At 37.5% G+C, this 23,035-nt stretch overlaps 1 protein-coding gene and 1 long non-coding RNA gene across 40 annotated transcripts in view; one reads left to right on the forward strand and one right to left on the reverse strand.

Annotated features, from left to right (window-relative positions):
• MAP2 (microtubule associated protein 2) overlaps positions 1 to 23,035 on the forward strand; it is a 301,176-nt gene that overhangs the window by 95,047 nt on the left and 183,094 nt on the right. The window lies entirely within an intron of this gene.
• LOC123332172 lies at positions 9,237 to 9,757 on the reverse strand. The gene is made up of 2 exons (XR_006548935.1): positions 9,640 to 9,757; positions 9,237 to 9,465 (listed from the first exon to the last, which is right to left on the reverse strand). It is a non-coding gene; the product is annotated as an uncharacterized LOC123332172 (long non-coding RNA).

Raw genomic sequence — 23,035 nt, forward strand, 5'->3', positions numbered from 1 at the left:
GCATCAACTGATGGCTTTTAAAAGCCTTTTCTGTGGCAGCACCTCTCAAGTGCCCTCCTCTTTTTATCATTAGTAGGAAACCACATAATTTATTCTTCAGAAATAAAGGATGTCTGATTGGATCATAACCTTTTCCTCCCACCTTCATCTGTCTGTCTTTATGCTTCTTCCTTGCTTCTTGTAAAGTCTTTAATATTCTTTTAAAAAAAAACAAAACCCTGCTTCAGCTGTAATGATGGATATTTCTTTTCTAACTTCTTAAAGAAAGAACAGGAAAGAGTTTGGCATGTTAGAACTCTGTCAGCTGGAACTCTGCCTTTTGTAACGATAACATGAAAAGTACATTTATGATACACTTTTGGGATCAATAGTTTAAGCTTCATGTATTCCATTCTATAGTATATATTAAAGGAGAAGCTTCACCTGCTGAATTCAATAATTATTGTTTACATAAGTACTGGTATCCCATGATATTATTATTTTTAATAAATGATAGATTATTTGATAATGCAGTTCAGTTGTTCTGCTTTACAAGACTTCATAAAGTCATAAATCATATATAAAAATCATTTGACAGACCATATGTTCAGAGTTGGAGTTCAGAAAATGTTATCTTCATTGATATAATTCAAATGAGGAGATTTTGTTGTGCTCATCTTTAGAGAAGCAACAAAATGGTGGTGAGCTGCTTGTTACACTGGATATAAAACCAGACCACTCATTTCAGCATCATTTCTACAGTGCTCTGGTACAAAGGAAGGGGTTTCTTTGTGTTTCACCAGCTGGATCTCACCTGTGATAGGAGAGAACATAATAAGAAAAGAGAGTAACTTAGACATCAAGAGCTAATCAGAGCAGAAAGGTGTGGCTATACACTTCTGAATCAAGGCAGATGCCATAGCATTATGCATATGCCCAGGGTAAAATGATGGATTTTGGCATAAGACAGTATTTTGAGCTCCAAAAATAGGAAAAAGAGTGAACTAGAAATTGATACACGTGACTGTGCATGCTATGTGTGCTAAATCCCTTTAGTTGTGTCCAACTCTTCTCAACCCATTAGACTCTAGCCCACCAGGCTCCTCCGTCCATGGGATTATCCAGGCAAGAATACTGGAGTGGGTTGCCATGCCCTCCTCCAGGGAATCTTTCCAATCTAGGGTTCGAACCAGTGTCTCTAAGGTCTTCTGCATTGGCAGGTGGGTCCTTTACCACTAGTGCCACCCAGGAAGTACAGGAGACTATAAATGATCCAAAATCATGTCACTGAAGTAGGTTGATGAATCTTAAATCTCAGATGGAAGAAAATATTGCCCGCCAATTTATGTGATATTTCAAGAAATGTTTGTGGCAAATACTTTTCAAAATAACTTGAAATTGTTATGACTATCATCAGTATTTTATGACTTGGAGTGACTGATTGGGGGTTTAGATCAATAGATAAAATAAGTTTCAAAATTATTAGTATGTGCAAGAGGGTTGCAGCTGTAGGTCTCTCCCAGAGAGAGTGTTACGGCCTGCGACCTCAATCCAAGAAATTGACATCAGTAGAGTCATTAGAGTCTTTTAAAAAGTTCTTATGTGGAAGCTTTTTTTTTTTTTTTTGTCTTTTTACCTTTGGTCATATCTTAAAATTTCCTCATTTGGAGAAAATAATGGTTGATGCTACCTTCTCAGAAATAAAATATTCAAACATATTGTGACTTATGGACAGAAAGTACAGATCAATAGATCAGTGAGGCATCAGCTTACTGTAGCCCATAATTCTGGGCAATGAAACAAAAGTAGTCATGACTCTAATGAATTTACAGTTGTCTTTTCTTGTTTCTCTATGACTACCTGAATCTGGTCTTTAGATATGACATATTAAGTGCTTCTGCACAGCCTGCTAAGGCACAAATTAAATTCTGATGTTTGTATTCACCTTAAATCAGCTAATACCCATAAGTATTTCTGAGCCTCGTCTCTTGTACCTCCTCTTCCTTTATTCTCCATTTCTGCTGTAGGGATGCATGCTTAGTCATCATTTTCTCTGGGGAGTCTTTGCTCCACTGGGCTAGATGTCTTGGCTCTGCATGCCATTAACTCTTCAAATCTCATCTGTTGTGGCATTTAGGTTTATTTCCATTGCTTAATCAACTTTTGTTTTTCTTATTGGTTAGATTCTAAGTTCTTTGAGGCAGAGACCATATATGCCTTAACATTTTTTTCTTTCTGGAAGCTTGTACCCTGCCCAATACCATTTCCTGGTGGCTCAGCCGGTAAAGCGTCTGCTTACAATGCAAGATACCCAGGTTCGATCCCTGGGTTGGGAAGATCCCCTGGAGAAGGACATGGCAATCCACTCCAGTACTCTTGCCTGGAAAATCCCATGGACGGAGGAACCTGGTAGGCTGCAGTCCTTGGGGTCGCAAAGAGTCGGACACAACTGAGCGGCTTCACTTTCACTTTAAATTTTAGTTACTCTCTGCTGCTAAGTCGCTTCAGTTGTGTCCGACTCTGTGCAATCCCATAGACAGCAGCCCACTAGGCTCCTCTGTCCCTGGGATTCTCCAGGCAAGAACACTGGAGTGGGTGGCCATTTCCTTCTCCAAAGCATGAAAGTGAAAAGTGAAAGTGAAGTTGCTCAGTCGTGTAGGACTCTTAGCGACCCCCTGGACTGCAGCCTACCAGGCTCCTCCATCCATGGGATTTTCCAGGCAAGAGTACTGGAGTGGGTTGCCATCGCCTACTCCCAGTGTCACTTTAATTGCTATTGTTGGGTTGTTGTTATTATTGCTGTTGCCTTGCGTTCCCCTCTCTATTGCTGTTGTGAGCATCTCTATTCATACCATCCTGTCTGGGCTGCCATCAGTCTGGGCTTTCTGCATGTTGAAGGCTGAACCTACCTGGTAGATCCCCCACTCTCACATCTTGACCTGCGGAAGTCCCTTCTTGTTCCCCATTGGAAGCCCCTATAATACTTAACAGTCAATGAAACCACAATATATTTGTCCTTAAGGAGCTTGATAAATAAAAAGAAATCTCTTCAAACTGCATAAGGACAATCAGCAGACCTGTTCAGCTCCGTTGGGTTTTTATTTATTTTTTTCCTTTATCAGGTGGTCTGAATGGACGATGGAAGTGCCCTAGATTTCCAGATTTGTCTTCTACAAATTCAGTGTTAAGCAGTTAGAGCTTTTCATATTTTTAAGCATAACTTTTATAAAACTCTATTTTGAAAAGCTATGACTAACTATGGATATACATAAAAAGAAAGTTAACGGAAATAAAGTCTCCTTCATATCTGTTTTTAAGGCTTCTCTCATTTAGAAAAACAAAAGCAATGCATTGCTTGCCTAACAACGACTTGTGCCAATGTTACTTCCTCCATGTGCTAAATATTCAACATTTAATTGGGCTTATTAAAAAAATTAATGTATCAAAAGCCTACATAATGCAGTGTGAGTAACTGTTGTTACACAGCTTATTTTAGCATCGTAGAAAGGTTGGCATGGAAACTTGGAGAAGACATTTTAGATACTCAATGCATAAAGATTTTCAATTGAACTTCCTGGTTATCTTATTTATTCCTATTTAGAATCAGTTTTAATGTTTGTTTCTATATAACATTAGGAGTATAGTTTTTTTTCAGGGGCAGAAGCAACTTCTTTAATTATTTAAAAGAAATATATTTTATTAGAAAATGATAAGGAGGTAGGCAGGGAATAACTTTTAAGAGTTAAGCAGTTTAATTCATGGATAAAAATAAACTGTGGAATCATATGGATTCCAATGCTGGTTCCAGCAGTTTATGGCTATATGACCATTGCTATGTTAATAGTCTCAAAAAAGTGAGATTGAAACTGATTTAATAGCTGCAGTCCATGGGGTCACAAAGAGTCGGACACAACTAAGTGACTGAACTGAACTGAATAGTAATAATCAAAGGAAGTAAATGATGTCATATATGTAATGCACTTAACAGAGTATCTTGCAGAAAGTATACTTTCATCAACTTCATTTTTATATTTCTAAAATACAAAGAAAATGAGTAAAAAAAAAATCCACAAAGTATTCTGATTTAGATTCCTTTTCATCAGCCAAACTCTTCAATCCTAATATCTTTTGCCTGAATGTGGTGAAGTGGTGACTAAAATGGCACAAGACCTTCACTAATTTATATATAATAAGTTTTTGTGGATTAAAACAAGGATGTGACAAAAGATCCATGTTAGTTTTTTTTTTTCAATTCATTACCTGTTGTGTTTTTCTGTAACTAACTGGAGCTCTCTTACACCATGATAATTAGTGACTGTCAACACACCTTGGCATCTGGAAACCTGACTTCATTACTTGCCTCTTCTGCTAAGCAGTTTGGATAATGAATTTCAACTCTTGAGACCTAAGTTTTCTTGTGTATAAATCAAATGGAAATAAGTCATATGTTTTCTTTTTTTTTTTTTTCCATTTGATATTTATTAGATAAAAAGATCTTAGGACTTGGTCTTTTGAGTGTTGAATACAGAAGTCAATTTCTCTTCTCAAACTTTAAGTCAAACAGTAGAGAGGGAGGTTCAAAATACACGGTAATATTCCGGGAAAGCAGCTCTCTGGAAGTAATCCTGCCCTTTTAGCAATTGCAGATTTCTCTGGTATAAATACTCCTGCTGCTGCTGCTAAGTCGCATCAGTCGTGTCCGACTCTGTGCGACCCCATAGATGGCAGCCCACCAGGCTCCCCCGTCCCTGGGATTCTCCAGGCAAGAACACTGGAGTGGGTTGCCATTTCCTTCTCCAAGTCATATGTTTTCTAACATAGTTTTTAGATACTGTGATTGGAACAAACCAGGATGTCAAGACAAGGTCTGAGTTTCTGAGCACCATTTTTTTCTTGACACCACACTATAATTCAAGTATGATATTGAAAATTATATAAAGGTTATTTTCCATCTTTTACAGCTTTGAAATTTGCCATCTCTGTGGATATGCCCAGAGGCTGTCAGATGTTTTTATAAATGATTTTTTAAAGAAAATTATCTACTAATTAAAAAAAAAGCAAACTTAGAATCACAAACTATTCTGCAAGTTTGATGACACTGGGTTTCCAAAAGCCTCTAGCAAATAAATGACAATTGTTTCTAAATCAATTTTGAGAGATACAGAGATCAGTTTTCCATATCCATATTTAGAAACAGCATTTCTTAGGCATAAAACAGTTAAAAAGCAATTGGTATGTTTTATACCAAAATGGGGCTCCCAGCTGGTGCACTGATAATAAAGAATTCACCTGCCAGTGCAGGAAATGCAAGAGACATGGGTTCAATCCCTCCCTGGTTCGATCCCCTTGAAGCAGAAAATGGCAACTCACTCCAGTATTCTTGTCTGGACAATTCCACGAACAGAGGATCCTGGCAGCTACAGTTCATGATGAGGTCACAAAGAGTCGGACACGACTGAGTGACTGAGTGCACACACACATACCGAAATAACCAAACAATATGAGTGATCTATGATAAGAGAATAACTGGAGGGAGCAACTTTCATATTACAAAATTTGCCAGTGTGGAGATAACTGCTAATTCAAGGAAGGCTATTCTCTAGGTTGCTGAGCTGAGTGGGGATTCAGCCAAAGCAAGTCTGTTACTGAATGCACTGACCCTTGAAATGACTTGTTAGGGACAAAAACAGTTATATCTTTAGAAAAAATATCATGGCATGATTATATAGACCTTATTCTTCAAAAGCTCTCACCCTGCTAATCAAAGTTTCACTAAGATATCAGAAAAATCTCAAGGAGATTAAATTTAAAAATTTCACTAAATAAAAAGTCTATTGTCCTTTCAAAAAATAAATAGTCACATGAAATTCTTTAAGACTACATATGTAGCTTTGTCCAAACTCCTAGTTTCTATGTTAATTTGTAATTTTTTTCAACCCAAGAAAGTCTGGGAAAAAAATCTTCCCTATAGTAACTGATTAGTTCCATTTCCTGCAGCACTTCTTTTCTTGTGGTTGCTGGTTTTCAGCCAATTCTATTTTTGTGTTTATTTTCTCCATTACATTCCTTTTTTTCTGAGTAGAAGAATTTTTGTGTTTTTCATTTTGTCAAAATAGAATTCTTCTCATGTCATGTCATGATTTTGATATTTTCAAAGCTTAAAAAGCAATGCAGAGGAAATATGTCTATATAATTAAATGTACCACGGGCTTTTTAAAAAGATCTGATAATTCAGAAAGTATTTTCAACCATCAGTGGATCAGGAATGTCCAATTGCTTTTTTCCATAAGTCTTATGCTTTGGAGTGTAGCAGTCAGCTTGATGTAGCTGTGGTTTAAAAGAGGAAACTAGGAACTGACCTCATGAAAATGGAGAAAATTAAGAGATTAACTAACAGTAATATACAAACAGCATATTTCACTGTGAGTGCCGAAGAGTTCTCAATGTGGAGGGAAACAGAATTCATGTATATGCCCACATAAGGAGCACATGGAAAGAAGTGTTTGAGACTTTTTTCAGTCTTTGTTTTGGGTGTTTTTCCTTTCCTTTTTTTCTTCCTTTTTCTGATATGGTCAGAACAAAGTAGACTTAATTTGGATAAAATACATGAGCATTTGCATTTTGTGGTGTAAGCATTTATATATTTAAAAAGGTAGGGCTCTGCCTGACAGGGAATCCTCATTCCTTCTGCCTCTTTACTATATGATGAAAAAAAAAAAAAGTTACCTTAGAATTCATAGAATTTTCTTCCTAATTGAACCATCTGTGCTAGATGCTTTCAGAGATGTTGACTGACCTTAGTCCTATTTTCTGCCATCCTGAAAGTGAAAGAAGGAAGCGTTGCTGTAATTAGAACAACTACATAAATAGTGTTACTGTTTCCTGGTCGTGATCATTGTGTGCTAGAGGAATTTCATTTGAGACCTAAAATATGAAATATGCAAATCTATTTCCTAAGCCTGATCTCTCACAGCATATCTGTGGATGGGATATAGTTCAGAATCTATAAACTGACTGATCACAAAACCAATAAATGCTTTCTCTTCTCTCCCAGACTTACTTGAACAAGATCTGTGAATGTATGAATACAGTAGACTTCTAAGTTAGAGGGCTCTCATGAACTCTACACCCTTTCTATCTGGAGTTCTTTGTACTAATCTTGGCATCTGGAGGATAAATAATTGCTAAGGTTACCAGTTGGAACGGTCTCAGATTCTTGCAGCAGCTCTTATGTCTGATATCTGGTGGGCATCCTTCCCACATCACCCTGTGTGAAAAATGAACACTTAAATTCAACCTACCCTGCCCTGTTCTTCTTCTCCATAGCATTTATATATTATAGATATATCTGATATGTTTTACATCGATTTGTATAATTACTTATTGTTTATTTCCCCTAGCCACAGTGTTCAAGAAAGCTGAAGCATTTTCTATTTGATGGGACACTAATGAGTACCTAACCCCCAGCTCAGTTTGTGGGCACATAATACATGCTCAGTCAATATATAATATGTTGAAAGAATAAATCTAGTGGCTATCTTTGTTACGGACCATGGTTCTTGGCCTCCTTAATCAACAGAAATTGATCAAGGGTCAGACAAGAAATTCAGGCAAGGCTTTATCGGGATCCCTGCTGCAGTGAGAACAAGTAACAGGTTCACTTGCCAGCTTGCTAGCTGAGCGAGGTAGGAAGAGCTGGTTCCTTAACTGGAGTGAGTGTAGGGGTGTATCCAAGGGCTGGAGGGGTGGCTTAGGTGGTTTGCCCACCCCTCCAGCTGGTGGGTGTGTTCAGGGGGCCACAGTACCCTGCTTTTCCTCCCAACTCTCTTCTTGTGTCCCTGGCTCTTCATGAGTGGGAGTTGGGCTGTTTAGTCTCTTTGTAACTTGTGGTCTGGAATTTGCCTGAACTGTTCATGCCTGCAGGCTTCCCATGTGACACTAATGGTAAAGAATTTGCCTGCCAATGCAGGAGACATAAGAGACTTGGGTTCAACCCCTGGGTGGGGAGGATCCCATGGAGGAGGGGATGGCAACCCACTCCAGTTGCCATGGAGAATCCCATGAACAGAGGAGCCTGGCAGGCTACAGACCATGGGGTTGTAGAGACTCGAACACAACTGAAGCGACTTAGCACACACACGTGCGTGCATGCAGTTACTTTTAGTCCCTTATATTTCCTTTTTATTTTGTTGCTCGAGGAGATGTTTGTCCAGGTCTAAGCAATGCAACACTACAACAAAAGGTCCCAGGTCCCAGCCTGTCTTTCTCATCTTCGTGCATTCACTGTTGTCCACTGGTCTTTGGTCTTCCCCCTCAGGCACATCACTTTGCCTCTCTTCTCATGTCACTTCCCATAGTTCCTGTCTTCAGTAGTGGCTTTCTTCAATACAGTGAGTTTACATAATTTATTAGGGAACCATGTCTTCTAGATTTTTCTCAGGTGCTTAGTCTGACACCATTTGTGGCTGTGCCTTCCTGGAGGGAAGATGGAGCTCCCTCTTTGATGTCCTTATGTTCTTCCTTAATATAGGACAGTGGTTCTCAAGTGTGGTCCCTAGACCAGTGGCATCAGCACTACTTGAGAACTTATTGGAAATGCCCCAGATTTAGTGAGTCAGAAACATGTGGATTGCACTGCAACAACTGTTTTATCATCCCTCCAAATGATTATGATGCTTAAATTTGAGAATCAGTGATAGGACACAAGCTGCATCCCTGACTTTGTTTTTAACTTTTCAGAAGCCCTGTAATTTCTCTGAGTTTATTTCTTCAGTGGACCCAGTAAGCACTTATTATACTACAATTGCTATCTGGGTTAAAACAAGTGTTTAAATTTTATTTAGTAAATTGTGAGCATGCTGGACAGAATCTATTAAATTATGTACTTTTATAGAATTTTGCAGTGTAGAAGGTATCATATTTTTCCTAGAAAATATGTAAAATCAAGCTTCTAGAATACTCAGTTACAGTCCTCAACCCCTTGTTATATGCCTGCCTCCTTCATCCTCATGGCACAAGTAATTTCATCCCCAGAACCTACTGGAGGTGAGCCATAGTTCTTCAGGAAAGACATTAAAAATAATCAACTGGATCTAAGGCTAAAAAATACAATATTTTAGAATGAAATACTACACAGATACAATTCTGTTTTAGAGAATTACATAGAATTATAATTCTACTATTGAATTATGATAAGAGTTAGGAATGAGTGTCCATCTTTTAATTTTTGTGTACTAGATCTTTGATGTACAAAATAATAATATAATATTGCATTTATTTCCTAATTAAAATCATTTTTATCATTTATGAGATCTTTTAGATGCTGTATTTCACTCTTGATTATAATTTGATTAACATATTGATAGTTCAGTCTTTTGCAGATTTGGCTTCCAGCCCCCAAGACCTTTCACTGTGGCTGAAAGAGGACCAGGTCTCTTCCTCATGAAAACAATTGGAAGCATAGTGGAACCCATGTCTTCTTAGGACCTGCAGAAATACATACACATATTTCTGCTCAGTAATTTTTTTTAAACACTTTTAAAAGCAGAATCACATCTCCAGCCTCTCTTTCCAGAGAAGACCAAATTATGGTTTCTTAAGAATCTTTGTATCTGAATGAAGAGTAAGGAGGTACTGTTTGTCCTTCAAAATGGAATTTACCTGGTTTAGATGAAAACTCATGAGGGTTGGAGTGAAGAAAATGGGGTCTTAGATGAAGCAGGAGCAACTACTGGAGTGGGTAGCTATTCCCTTCTCCAGGGACTCTTCCCAACCCAGGGAGCAAACCCAGGTTTCCTGCATTGCAGGCGGATTCTTTACCATCTGAGCCACGAGGGAAGCCCAGGTGAAGCAGCATCAGGTTTTAAAGGTGCAACATTAGAGCAACAGGGGCATTGCATTTTGAAGGGAAATAAGCATGTTTGGGAAGATTGGAATTCTATTGTTTTCAAGATTATATTTTAATTAGCAGAGTATTCAGTCTAAATCGATGTGTAGTCAATGCATTGCATATTGACAAAACTGAGTAAGCACATGTCTTAGCAAACAATTATGTGTTTGCTCTGATAAAGAGATAGTAATTGAACTCATGGGATGAGGAACATTGCCTGGTGTGAGAAAGAAAAAAACATATTTCCTATGAAAATCATGGCCATTACTGTTAAGTCCATTAAAGTAGCTTTTCCAGAAAAAAATATGGGCCTGATAATTAGGAATGTTAGTAGGGTATCCAGTCTTATAATGACAAAGGGCTCTCTAAAATTCCTTCTTAATTGTTTTTAAAACAGAATTCCATTTAAAATAAGTAAAAGGCAAGCAGATTCATCAGTCCCTGAAGGATATTAACAAGATGACAAATGCTTCAGAGAGAAGCAATAAATACTTTGAGTAAATGCGTATGTCACTAAGTACCTATAAGCTATTTATGTCTCATTTTAACTATCAACTTTAATTATACTCCTATCTATTTTAGACCCATCACTCACTTCTGGACAGCTGAAGTAATTTATTAGGATTACATATAGCCTAACATTTTTTTCTTTTCCATTAGTAACTGTGGAAGGAAAACAAATCCAATAACTTTGTGAGTGTTGAGAGCAGAGTTTGTCTCAGTTATATTTAAATTTGACTAGATCCATGAAAGAATGATGAAAAAAACCTGAGGTAAAAGTAAATTTAAGTTAGTCCTAGTTTGGCATGTTGATCCATCATCACCAGATACCTCTGTATTTTTGACCTGCCAGCCTCAACATACAACTTTTATTTTGTGTCCAAGGTGGCTGCTTCAGCTCCCACTGTCTCATCACACATATATCCTGCAGAGCAGGAAGAAGAAAGATCAGGAGAAGGGATCCTGTCCGTGGCCTAGGCATACCTCTTCTACTCAGTCCTACTGACTAGAACTTAGTTATTTGGTGATACTATGCTATCAAGGTGAAATGGACCTCTGTTCAAAATAAACATGTGCCCAACTAGCATTCAAAGATTCTTTTGATGAAAGAGAAAGAAGAGAATGGATAATAGAGGACAGTTTGTAGCCTCTGCCTCACTCAAATTAGCTCTATTTACTTTGTTAATCAGTGGAGGAAGTACAGGTTATTAGAACTGCAGTAAATGTTCACCGTTCAGTTGCATGATTACAGGACAAATACAGGCAGGAAATTAAATATCTCCCCTAATTGTGTAATTTGAGATCTTAAAGTTGCCTGTTATTTATAAAGTTGAGTATTTTTCTCAGCTTGAATTAAATCATAAATCCTAGTAATCTGTGTTGATAAGAAGTCAAATATTTATGAAGTTCCAGACAGCATGCTAGGTTCCTGAAAGATGCAAACATATTTTTTCTTTATAACCATCCAATAATACAGGTATTTACCTTCTTTTGTAGTTGTTTCTCTTTCATAGAAACTTCTCAGTGTCACTGGCACTGATACCAAGCAAGGCCCTGTGGGGCTCCTGGGCACAAAGTCTTTCTGTATCCCCCATTTTTTTGATTACAGGAAATAGCCTTCATTCAGCCTTCATGGCCTCCCCTGAGTTCCAATGAGCACAAACAGTTGTCAATTAGGAAAAGGAGGGGGTGTTAGACAAGAAAGAAATAAAGTCAAGAAAAATAACAGTGCAACCTTGGGGCAAGGTTCTGGTTCCCCATCAATACACACAACATTATTTTTGAGGTGTTTTGCAGATACCCAAACCCCCTCCAGGTTGGAGAAGTTACTGATTAACATGGTATGCTGCCCATAAGCATGTAGACCTCAGACCGGTTGGAACCTGAAGGTTGATGATGCTGACTCCTACTCATCACATCTATCAGAAGAATGTCCTTGAGCTGATCACACTCTCTTTGAACCATTGCTATAAAATTTCTGCATATCCTCTCCAAATGAGGACACAGTTTTGAGCGCATTAGCTTGTTGTGACCCCATTTTCCTCACAAAGCAAGAAAGCTATTCTTTTCTGTTTCTGTTTAGTCACTCAGTTGTGTCCAGCTGTTTGCGACCCTATGGACTGTAGCCCTCGAGGCTCCTCTGTCCATGAAATTTTCCAGGCAAGAATGCTGGAGTGGGTTGCCATTCCCCTCTCCAGGAGATCTTCCCAACCCAGGGATCTTACTGGTGTCTCTTCGTCTCCTGCTTTGGCAGGCAGATTCTTTACCGATGAGCCACTTTAGCCCAAAACTCGGTTTCCGAGTTTAATTCTGTGTAAGGGTACAGAGGTCAGATTTGGCCTTAGCACTGCCTTTATTTCATCCAGCTTTAGATTCTACTTGTTAAGGATAGTGCCTGTAGGTCCTGACTGAAATGAATGACACACTGCCTCTACTATTAATATTTTTGCTGATGCCATGAAATATATCTTTTAAAAATTTATAGACTATCCAAAGCCATATACATATGTGTGTGTATATATATATAGATAGATAGATAGATATTGATATGTTTCAGTTCTGACCAAATCTAGGTAAATTGTATTGAGCAACTTAGGTGATATGATACCTAGGAAATTCCAAACAGCTTTTCTTCTTAAGAAAAACAAGAAAAGGAAAACAGCAGATTAATAGAATAGAAAAGACAATTTCCTTCTCTTTGTTTTTCAGTTCTTACTGCACCTGAGTCTCCTTGTGTTGTGGGCTCATTTTTTCCGTGTTTTGTGTCCCAAAACATCTGCTCTTCCCCTTTCAAAATGTTTTCCCCATCATTTTATAGCATGGTTTTTAAAATTGTTTAAGAAAGCACTCAGCCACTGAGTGCCGCAGTAAACAAAATGCAAACAGTACTCTTATGAGCCCAAAACAGACTTTCATGAAATGTCATAAAATAATTAAATGTGCATTTGCCATATTTATGCATATTAGCCTTGAGAATACTGAAACAGAAGTTGAGTAGAATTTGCTTTCAATACTCTTGAGATATTTATTGTTTGGGTAATATGACTCATTTGTCAGCAGGGTTTAGATGATTTTTTAAATGTATTTGAAGTAAATGCTGAGACGAATAATAAAATTTACAATATATGGATCACTGGTTAAAATTGTTCTTTATAATGCTAAATTTAAGTGAGTTTAACTAGCCAGGAACAGTTTTTGTTGTTAAACAACATCAGGTAGTCTTATGCAACCAATCTTAGGTTGCTCATGGAAGAGTCTCATTGAGAAAAAGTGACTTTAAATGATGTCCTTCCTTTTAAAAACATACATGTTGATCATTTCCTTCCTTTTACTAATTGGAAAAAGGAGCCCTTGGTATGACTTCAACTTTTACATGATCTAGGTTTTACTTATTTCATGTAAAATCTTCATCCTCATAATCATTTTCTTATCAACATGCTTGATTTTTCAGTTCAGTTCAGTTGCTCAGTCGTGTCTGACTCTTTGCGACCCCATGAATTGCAGCACGCCAGGCCTACCTGTCCATCACCAACTCCCGAGTTCACTCAAACTCATGTCCATGGAGTCGGTGATGCCATCCAGCCATCTCATCCTCTGTCATTCCCTTCTTCTCCTGCCCCCAATCCCTCTCAGCATCAGAATCTTTTCCAATGAGTCAGCTCTTCGCATGAGGTGGCCAAAGTACTGGAGTTTCAGCGTTAGCATCATGCCTTCCAAAGGACACCCAGGACGGATCTCCTTCAGAATGGACTGGTTGGATCTCCTTGCAGTCCAAGGGACTCTCAAGTCTTCAATACCACAGTTCAAAAGCATCAATTCTTCGGTGCTCAGCTTTCTTGATTTCTCAGTCTAACTCTCTTGATTTTTAATGAGCGCTAAATCCTGACCACAGCCTTCCCAGGTGGCTTAGTGGTAAAGAATCTACCTGCCAATACAGGAATCCTAGGAGACCTGGGTTCGATCCCTGGGTCAGAAAGATCCCCTGGAGGAGGAAATGGCAACTCACTCCAGTATTCTTGCCTGGACAATCCCATGGACAGAGGAGCCTGGTGTGCTACAGACCATGGGGTCATGAAGAGTCGGACACAAATGAGCAACTGAGCATGCATGCAGGCAAACCCTGACCATGTGTTACTTCATTGAATCTTTCTAATGGTTCTAAGAACTAGGTCATAAAATTATCCCCATCGTAAAGACGATATTTAACAATTTCCTCATGTTCTCACACCTTATAACTAACTGTGCCTAGACTTAAGTGGAGATAGTTTGAAATTCAGAGACTGCCCATATGACACCCTTATACACTAACTCACAGATTTTTAAATCTGGAACTGTCCACGTTTATATGACCTTGTTTTAGTGCTTTCTCACTAAATCTTCTATTTCCATTTTAATGGCCTCTTGGAATTTGGAATCACAAAATAATACCCTACACCCTATGTCTGCAGGCTTTTTGCATTTGTCATTTTGGCTCAAATGGTTGATTGTTTTAGTTGACCAACAAACTTGATGACATTTTTACCAGTGAATCAAGTGGTAATTTTTAATGTACCTTAAAAACTAGGCTTACCCTGCTCTTTGGTGAACTCATGAAATAGCTTTACTTTGCCCACGTCTCACCCTTCCCTGGTGGCTCAGAAGGTAAACAATCTGCCTGCAATGCAAAAGGCCTGGGTTCGATCCCTGGGTTGGTAAGGCCCCTGGAGGAGGGCATGGCAACCCACTCCAGTATTCTTGCCTGGAGAATTGCATGGACGGAGGAAGCTGGTGGGCTACAGTTCATGGGACACGACTGAGTGACCAAGCACAGCACAGCACCCTTCCCCACACACCACTTTCCCTCTTTTTCATTCAAGGATTCTACATTGCACTCTGCTCAGTTCCCCCTTTCACCACTTCACAATCGAGTCTCATAAAATTAGACTTTACTTACACACTATTTATTCTTCCCTACTGCCCCCACCTCCCTCGTCAAGATACATTTTAAAATATTTTTTTCTGGTTTCTGAATTGTTCTGTTTTCACTGTGGAATTTTTGAAAGTACAGAACAGAGTGAAGAAACAGACACACAGCCCCTAACTCTACCACCCAGATGCCTCTACAGTATGCATTTTGGCAAATTTCCTTCTAGTTTTCTTTTGTTGTTTGAAAAATTTCTAAGGCATGGGGACTTATTTTAATAGGATGCGGTCTTTTAAAACAAAGACTTGATTGTCAGAGCTTACTTCCAGTTCAGATTAGACACAAGTTTCTGGTGGTTCAGTGAGAAACTACATTGGTTTGTGTTAGGGACATTGATGTAGTGCCCCTTCTCCAAGGGGAGGCAGGAAGGTTGCTCACAGATCAAGATCATTTCTGAGAGAACTGGAATGATACTGGGTAAGCACAGCTGGTTCAGCTGAGAGGTGTTTCTAGGAATTCTATTAACACAAGGAGGGTGGAAACAGGGAGCTGACCTAGCTGGAGGAAATGGGAGCTGAGTGTTGGCAGAAGGAACCAGGGAATCTCAAGAGAGGAGGGCTCCAAAGGGCCTGCCAGCTGTCTGGCTGCCCTAAGGGCCTATGCAAATACCAAGATAACCTGCCAGACTGGGTGGAACCTCCACCTTAAAACAGGCCAGCTTGATTATTTCTGAGCCCTGTAAGTAACTTTTGTTAATTTGCCATTAATACCAGCTAACATTTCTTGAGTATGTGTCCAACACTGGCTAATCTATTTCCTGGTGTTATCTTGTTTACCTTTTAAAACAAGGTGATTACTGTTAGGATCTCCATTCTACACATAAAAGTCAGAGACCTTGAGAATTGATGGCTTTGCCCAAAGCTACTAGGATAGAGGAATAGGAGTTCCAACCCAGGGATTGTCCCACTCCAGGGATTGTCCCACTCCAGAGCTCTGATTTTTAACCATCACATGGTCTATGATTTAGTCTTCTGGGGAAGGAGGTAGTGGTGAGAGTCTAATCTACTAAAAGAAATTGTGTGTGTGTGCATGCACATGCATGCATGTGTGCATGAGTACATGCATGCATGTGCATGCTGACGGGAAATGGGTGGATTTTCTGAATGTCCTCAAATTATTATACAAAGGTAACATTGGTTAGTCCTTCTAAGTTATTTTATATAAATGTGATCTATAAATACATCAGATATTCATACTGTATCCTGATTTTGATGTATCTTGGGCTATTCATTCTGTCAACAACTCTTTGTTTTTTGAGCTGAACTTTAATTATGTTCAGATAGAATGTGGAATTATTTAACAAGAATATTTTTCTCAAACAATACAAGAGTTGTAAGTCAGTATTTAAGCGAATCACCAGTATCACATAGTAGTTTCAAAGATAATCTGTAGTGACATTATGAAATGTCCCTGAGATTAAAGGATCATGTACCCTGACTTACATTTTATTGAATGGAATACTTGCATATTCTATTAGTTGAGGGGATTCCACTCATTTAAAGTATACCATTTAGTGGCTTTTAGTTTATTCACAGATATGTGCAGCTATTATCACAGTCAACTTTAGAAGATTTTTATCATGTCAAAAAAGAAATCTTCAACCCTTTAGCTGTTACCTCCTGAAACTGCACCCCCCCAAATAACCATTAATCTACTTTCTGCCTCTACAGATATTTCCCTCTTCTAGATTTTCATATGAATGGAATCATGTAATTTGTGGATTTTTTGTGACTAATAAAATAGTCACTATTTTATTGTGACTATTTTCTAAGTTCAACCAGTTTGTAACATCCACTCACTTACTCTTTGTATTATTTTCTTTTCTAAGGGTTCTCATCCTTGATGACATTAAAATGTAAACCCTAATTATCCTTGAAAACTTCACCAGATATGCATAGCATTTCCAAGGAGTATTGCCGAATGCACGTTCATGTGCCCAAAGCACAGTGAGGCCAAACAAATAGATACATCAAAGTTTGGAGCAGAGAAAGGCTTATTGCATGATAAAGCAAGGAGAATGGGCAGCTGCATTTGGTAGTTTTTATAGGCAAAATTTAGGGAGAGGTCTGCAGGGTGTGTAACTTTGCTCTGATTGGTTGGAGCTGAGGTAACTGGGTGGTGTTCAGAGAATCTCAATCATCAGCTTCCTGGTTCTAACTTGTCTGGGATTTCCAGGCTTGTGCTCAGCCTGAAGTTACCTCCTCCTTCTGGGTGGAGACCTCCTTTCCAGTAGAAGATCTCAGAGATACACTTTTATGTATCCCTTGAGAAGAAACCATGACCCTGCTTTATCTCTGCATTATTGTTTCTTGACTTCTTTGTTTCTGTGTTCCCTTTCTTCCCTAATTAGTAACTGTTTGAATCTACCCTTTGGCACTCAGGATAGGTTTAATAGGCTGAAGCCTTTTCTTCTACAAGAAACAGGACGTGGAAGGCCCAGGAGGGCCCCACATGGTGTTTCTCAGTTTCAGTCCCCTCTTTGATAGTCCTCAGTCTTAAGGGGAACACGTGTTGGGCAAGAAAGGAAATAACATTTTAGATCAAGAGGTTAACCATAAGCTCAGCAAGGGAACTCTGTTTTAGAGGGACTGAGAGGGGTGTTTGGGGAGCACTTAGAATCCTAAATTTTGCAGTGTTGTAGGCAGGTCTGGTTCTTGGAGAGCTTCAGGTACACTCTGGACTACTTCAGAGATGGTCACTTCCTCCTCAACACCTTTTCATTCATCATAAATACAGTTTTCAGCCATGCAATTTTGGTTCAGTGCAGTCTTCCTCTATAATTTTGTGAAGTGTTTTATTGCAGAGGAAAACTAATCAAAGGCTTTGAAATGGAGTAAAAAGAAAGCTGTGAAGCAAACAATGAAAATGCAGAATGATTAATACCTTTGGGTGAGGTTTCTAGTTTTAACCTTCGCTAATAAAATTGCAAAGCCAGAGTAAAACTGATAATAAATAATATATCACTACTGATTTACTTTTCAGATTTTCTCATTTGTACTGTGCTGTTTGTGTGCTGGATACATTAGTATGTTGTATATATAATATGTTGTAGGTATTACTTTTTAGATATTCTCAGCTGTACCAAATTAAATAGGTTTATTAATATATAAGCTAGTATAATTTCAAATTTTACTTATTCTTTGTTCTTCATTGTCTTTTCTGTAAACTGACCTGTTACATAACATTAAGTGAAGTGGGATTAAATGTTTAGATCTTTGCTTCATTCATTGAACTTTAACAAATAATTATACAAATATTTAGTAATACATATGAGATGGCTGGATGGTATCACCTAGTCGATGGAAAAGACTTTGGGTGATCTCCAGGAGTTGGTGATGGACAGGGAGGCCTGGCGTGCTGCAGTTCACGGCATTGCAAAGAGTCGGACATGACTAAGTGACTGAACTGAACTGAACTGATGTAACCTAAAATGAAGTTTATCACCCCTAGACATGTTTCATCAATTACATGAACAAAAAGATATCACTCGCTGACATGTTATGAGAATTAAAAGGGCTTAGTTAATTATCATGACCTTGTAGTGCCATAGCTTTTAATTAAATTTTTAATAGAGAAAATATCCATGAATGTATTATAAAATGCGAGATGTCAAGATATATATTTCTACCCCCCCTTAAGATATTCTCTAACTTTTCTTCAAGCCGATAATTACAGAAAGCGGTTACTGAATATTTCTGATGTCCTCTGAGCTCACTGTCAGTGATAGATTTGGGGCCAAATCTACTATTCGGAAACCAACATGTCTTTTGTTTGGTTTGGTCAAGTAAACAAATATATCTGCCTTGAGTTTGTCAATAAGAAATTTGCACTATTCTCTCATTACAGACATAAAAAAGCAGATTGTTATTTTGAAATTCATATTTAAATTTTTGACATTTATTATTAAATGTAAATATAGATTATAATGTAATTTAAATAATATTAATAAGTGAATTCTTTTCAGAACAAGATAACAAAAATTCTGAGAATCAAAAAACCTTAGAAAAAGACAACCAATGAAATCTTTTATCCTAAAATTAAGTCCTCATATGGGGGTATTCTTTAGAGAAAGAGTCCTTTAGGAATAGTAAGATCACAAAATTGTTTCTGCATTTAATACTCAAATGAGCATCTCAGTATAAAGGCCAATATGTTGTTTTCCTTAGATACTCAGAATTGAAAATATTTTTTCCTGCAGAAATATTAGCTAGTTTAAATGTCTAGTCCAGATATTCTGATTCGTGTTAGTTCTCATTAGTGGCTGAATCATAAAGGAATGGAGATGAAAACAGAATTATTATAATTACACTAAACAGTTTGTTATGTACAGAATGGATTCATATATATTACAGAAACACTGTTCAATTAATGCTAAAGTTATTTACTGTGGTCTTTATACTTGGTACTCTGTAGGAACAGAAAAAATCCATAAATTTTAAGGTAACCTCCAAAGTGGTAATGATTCTGGACAGTCATAAGCTTTAAATAAAAACTTAAGTTTTGGGTCTGGAATATCATCAGTTGCTAAAATGATACTGCTTTCTCTCTTTTACATCAGGATCACACAGAAAAGTATCATTTTAATCATTTTAATATTTTGTTGCAAAGCAGTTATACAGGTATAGCCTTGAATTAAAAATTAATTAGGCTGTTAAAATGAACTTGATTCTTAAAGAAGGAAACTACCAATTATTTTTCCACAACTAACAATAACAACAATGATGTTCTTTGTTAGCTTTTCTAACACATATTTACTTAGGAGTTGGTTAACTTCCTTCTTACTAGCAAACATTAGGGTAGTCAACAATAACTTGATTAAATCAATGGGATCTGTGTGTACTGGGAAAGAAATATCCATTTGTTTTTTCAGCATCTGAAAAAACATCTCTGTTACACAATGTGTTTTTATTAACAGCAAAGGCAGAGGAGAATAATATGGAAATTAGTATATGTTTTAACCCAGAGTATGCCAGTCATTTGCATTCATCTTTTCCAAAGTATACCTCATTTTTCTACAGTCAATTCATGACCAATACTTTTTGTCCTCAAAGTCACACGCAGAGAAGAAAACAAGTATTCTTCTGCCTCTTTGCTCTGACTCACTGATTCATCAACTTTTTGGATAAAAAATTATTAAACATTAAGCACACTTCATTACTGTATACTGTTTTGCTGAGAAGGATTTGATGAACTTGGCATGTGAGTCAATGATATAAAAGAGCAGAAATGTCAAAGTCATGGTAGGAAATTCACTAACTCTTTGTCTTAATGTTTGTCACCACAAAGGTCATAAATCCAAAATGTCAACCTACTTCACTGCCTTCTTCCCTCCTTCCTCCACATGTTACTTTCAACATGCAATTCATCTATCTCATCATACCATAAATGGTATTAACCACCTATAAAGTATTCCACAGACACAATATTTATAAGCACAAATCCATAAATTAGAGTCCCCTCAGGAAAAATTCACCAACAGGTTTGTGTGTGAGACTCAGCCAGAGATGACCTGTATTCATGGTCAAAATATTCAACACTGATATTCAAGTGAAGTGGATCGTTTGAATCCCCCAGACTGTGCCTTTGAGCAAGTTAATTAGTCTTGTGAGTCAGATACTGTCTTCCACCTGAAGATGAGAGATAAAATCATAAGTAGTGTATTTGGTACAAGTACCAGACACTAACTATGACCTCTATTATCATTTCAGTGTCTATTGATGCCTCTGTGAATAGCTGAAGGGAACAGAAATAAAGCTCATATTGGTCAGTATTGCACCTTTATGATAAAATGCATTGAAGACTGAATCAGAAGCAGGTGAAGGAAATAGGTAATATATTCAAGAATATCGAGAGAGTCCTCACAGTAAACACAGAGTTATTTCAGACCTATAAAAGGTCTTAGCTTAATTACACATTGATCAACAAATACTAATGGAATGACAACTGATTTTTCAATACTGTGCTAGATATGATGGGGGCCACAGTACAGGCGCATAAGCAATGTCATTGCTCTCAATGCCCTTGAAATTCAAGGAGACAAAGTGAATATGCATACAGAAATGAAATATACACACATACACAAGCATAATTAGCTTCTAAAGTGCATTGTCTAGAAAACCATACAATTTGTCTTTTATGAAGGTTGGATGCGAGTTTTTGGTTCATTTAACCATTTAATCTAAATAGTCTCAGTACAGAAACAACCAGTATTTTTTTTCTTCATTATGCTTCTATACACTTCTAGTTGCCTTGTTCATTTACCCATGAGCCTTCTCATATAAATGAATTCAAACTATGTTGAAAATTTTATTGTTTCATACCTTTTAGTGACTCATTTTTAGTTGAATTTGGGGCTGCTTTAGAGTTCAGCTTTATAATTAGGCATGGAGGATATGAGTTTACCTTGGGAAAAAGTGGTTTCACTTGATCATCATTTTAATTCAGAATGTATTAGGGAATTTTTGAATAAATATTTTCTGTAATTTAAGAAGCTTAATTAGGGTAATGGATGCAGTAGGCAGAAATCTGTGCTTTATAAAAGAAATGAAGTCTTAATTATCCATTATAACTACCATTTATTGACTGAAGTCTCTGAGCAGAAAAGATGATCTTAAAAATGACAAGAATAACAAAATGTCAGTGAGAGGGATCTTTATGGCAGTGGGGAAGGAAAAGCAAGACTTTTTCACTTTGTCTATGGAGGGGAGGGCTGTATGTGGGATGATTTTATTCATAGAAACCTTTACAATAGTCATTGTTTTATGTCTATCTTTTGAAGCTGGTTCCTTCTTCTGTCTTCTGTTGATGTTCTCTATGTTCCCATATCACTATCAGGCTAACTAACATAGAGGGTGGAACCCTGAGCAAGTCATTTACTTCTGAAGCCATAGTTCTTCTTTAAAAGGGGAGTGAATTCTTCATCATAGATATTTTCTGAGAATTAAAAGAGATAACCTATGTAAAGTACTAGCACTCATTAAACACTGATGTATAATATATTAGCTATTATTTGCTTGTTGAATTTGTGGGAGAAAGTAGAGGAGTGAAATCACAATCATGGACTACTCACTCTAGATTCTTCATCCATTTTCAAAAGATTTGCTTCCCATGTGTCTCAGTGGTAAAGAATCCACCTGCCAAGCAGGAGATGTGCGTTCAATCCCTGGGTCAGGAATATCCCTGGAGAAGGAAACAGCAGCCCACTCCTGTATTCTTGCCTGGGAAATCCCATGAACAGAGGAGCCTGGTGGGCTGCAGTCCACCAGGAGTCAGACATGACTTAGTGACTAAACAACGACAACTCAACCATGTGATTTAGTTCTGTGTGGTTAGCAAACTACAAATATTTGTATGGAAATAGTAGCAAATATTATATGTACATGAAAATACATTTGTAGCAAGTATTTGGTTTTTCAGGACTTGAATAGGCAGTATCCAGACTGCATCAGCCTTTTTATTTTGATTTTATTTGATATTTTTTTGCTGTGTTGCTTGCAGGATCTTAGTTCCCTGACCCAGAATTGGTAGCTATGCCACCTGCAGCAGAAGCACAGAGTCTTGACCACTGGACTGCCAGGGAAGTCCCTGCATCAACTTCTTTAAAATAAGAATATTCTTTTTCTGGCCATTTTACTGTTAATTAAACTGTTAGAACATGAGTAGTGGAAAGTGCAGATAAAGTAAAACCCAAGCTATTTTTGTCACTTTTTGAAGAAAAACACTGCTGTTAATTTTTTAAGGAGGATTTCAGCTGTGGGATAATGGTAAGACTTCTTTTTTTGGGTGAGTAGGGGGAATGTGGCAGTGTTTACATTATTTTACACATTTAAGTTAGGTTTTTATACTCTACCAACTACTGAAGGTAGTTGTGAGTTTCCTGCAAATTACTGAACCTTAATTTACACTTCACTATCTGTCTGTCTTAATGATTTAATAGATTCTGTCCTATAGAATCCTACTGTAGAAGAAATCCACTTTTGGAAAGATAGCCACTTTTGTAAATAGTACCCACAGCCCTAATATTGGCTCTCTAAATCAGAGATCTAGTAAAATACAAGAGCCAAGTAATGATTATTTTTTAATGCTGTTTTGTTTTTTTCTTATTTTCAGACTGTAGAGCATTGAATAAATATTAATCAGTTGTCCTAGTGACAACAGTATTATGGTAATATTGCAGCTGAGGGTATTGTAACATTGTTAGTCAA

This window comes from Bubalus bubalis, chromosome 2 (genome assembly GCF_019923935.1).
Source record: "Bubalus bubalis isolate 160015118507 breed Murrah chromosome 2, NDDB_SH_1, whole genome shotgun sequence".
Lineage (NCBI taxonomy): Eukaryota > Metazoa > Chordata > Mammalia > Artiodactyla > Bovidae > Bubalus > Bubalus bubalis.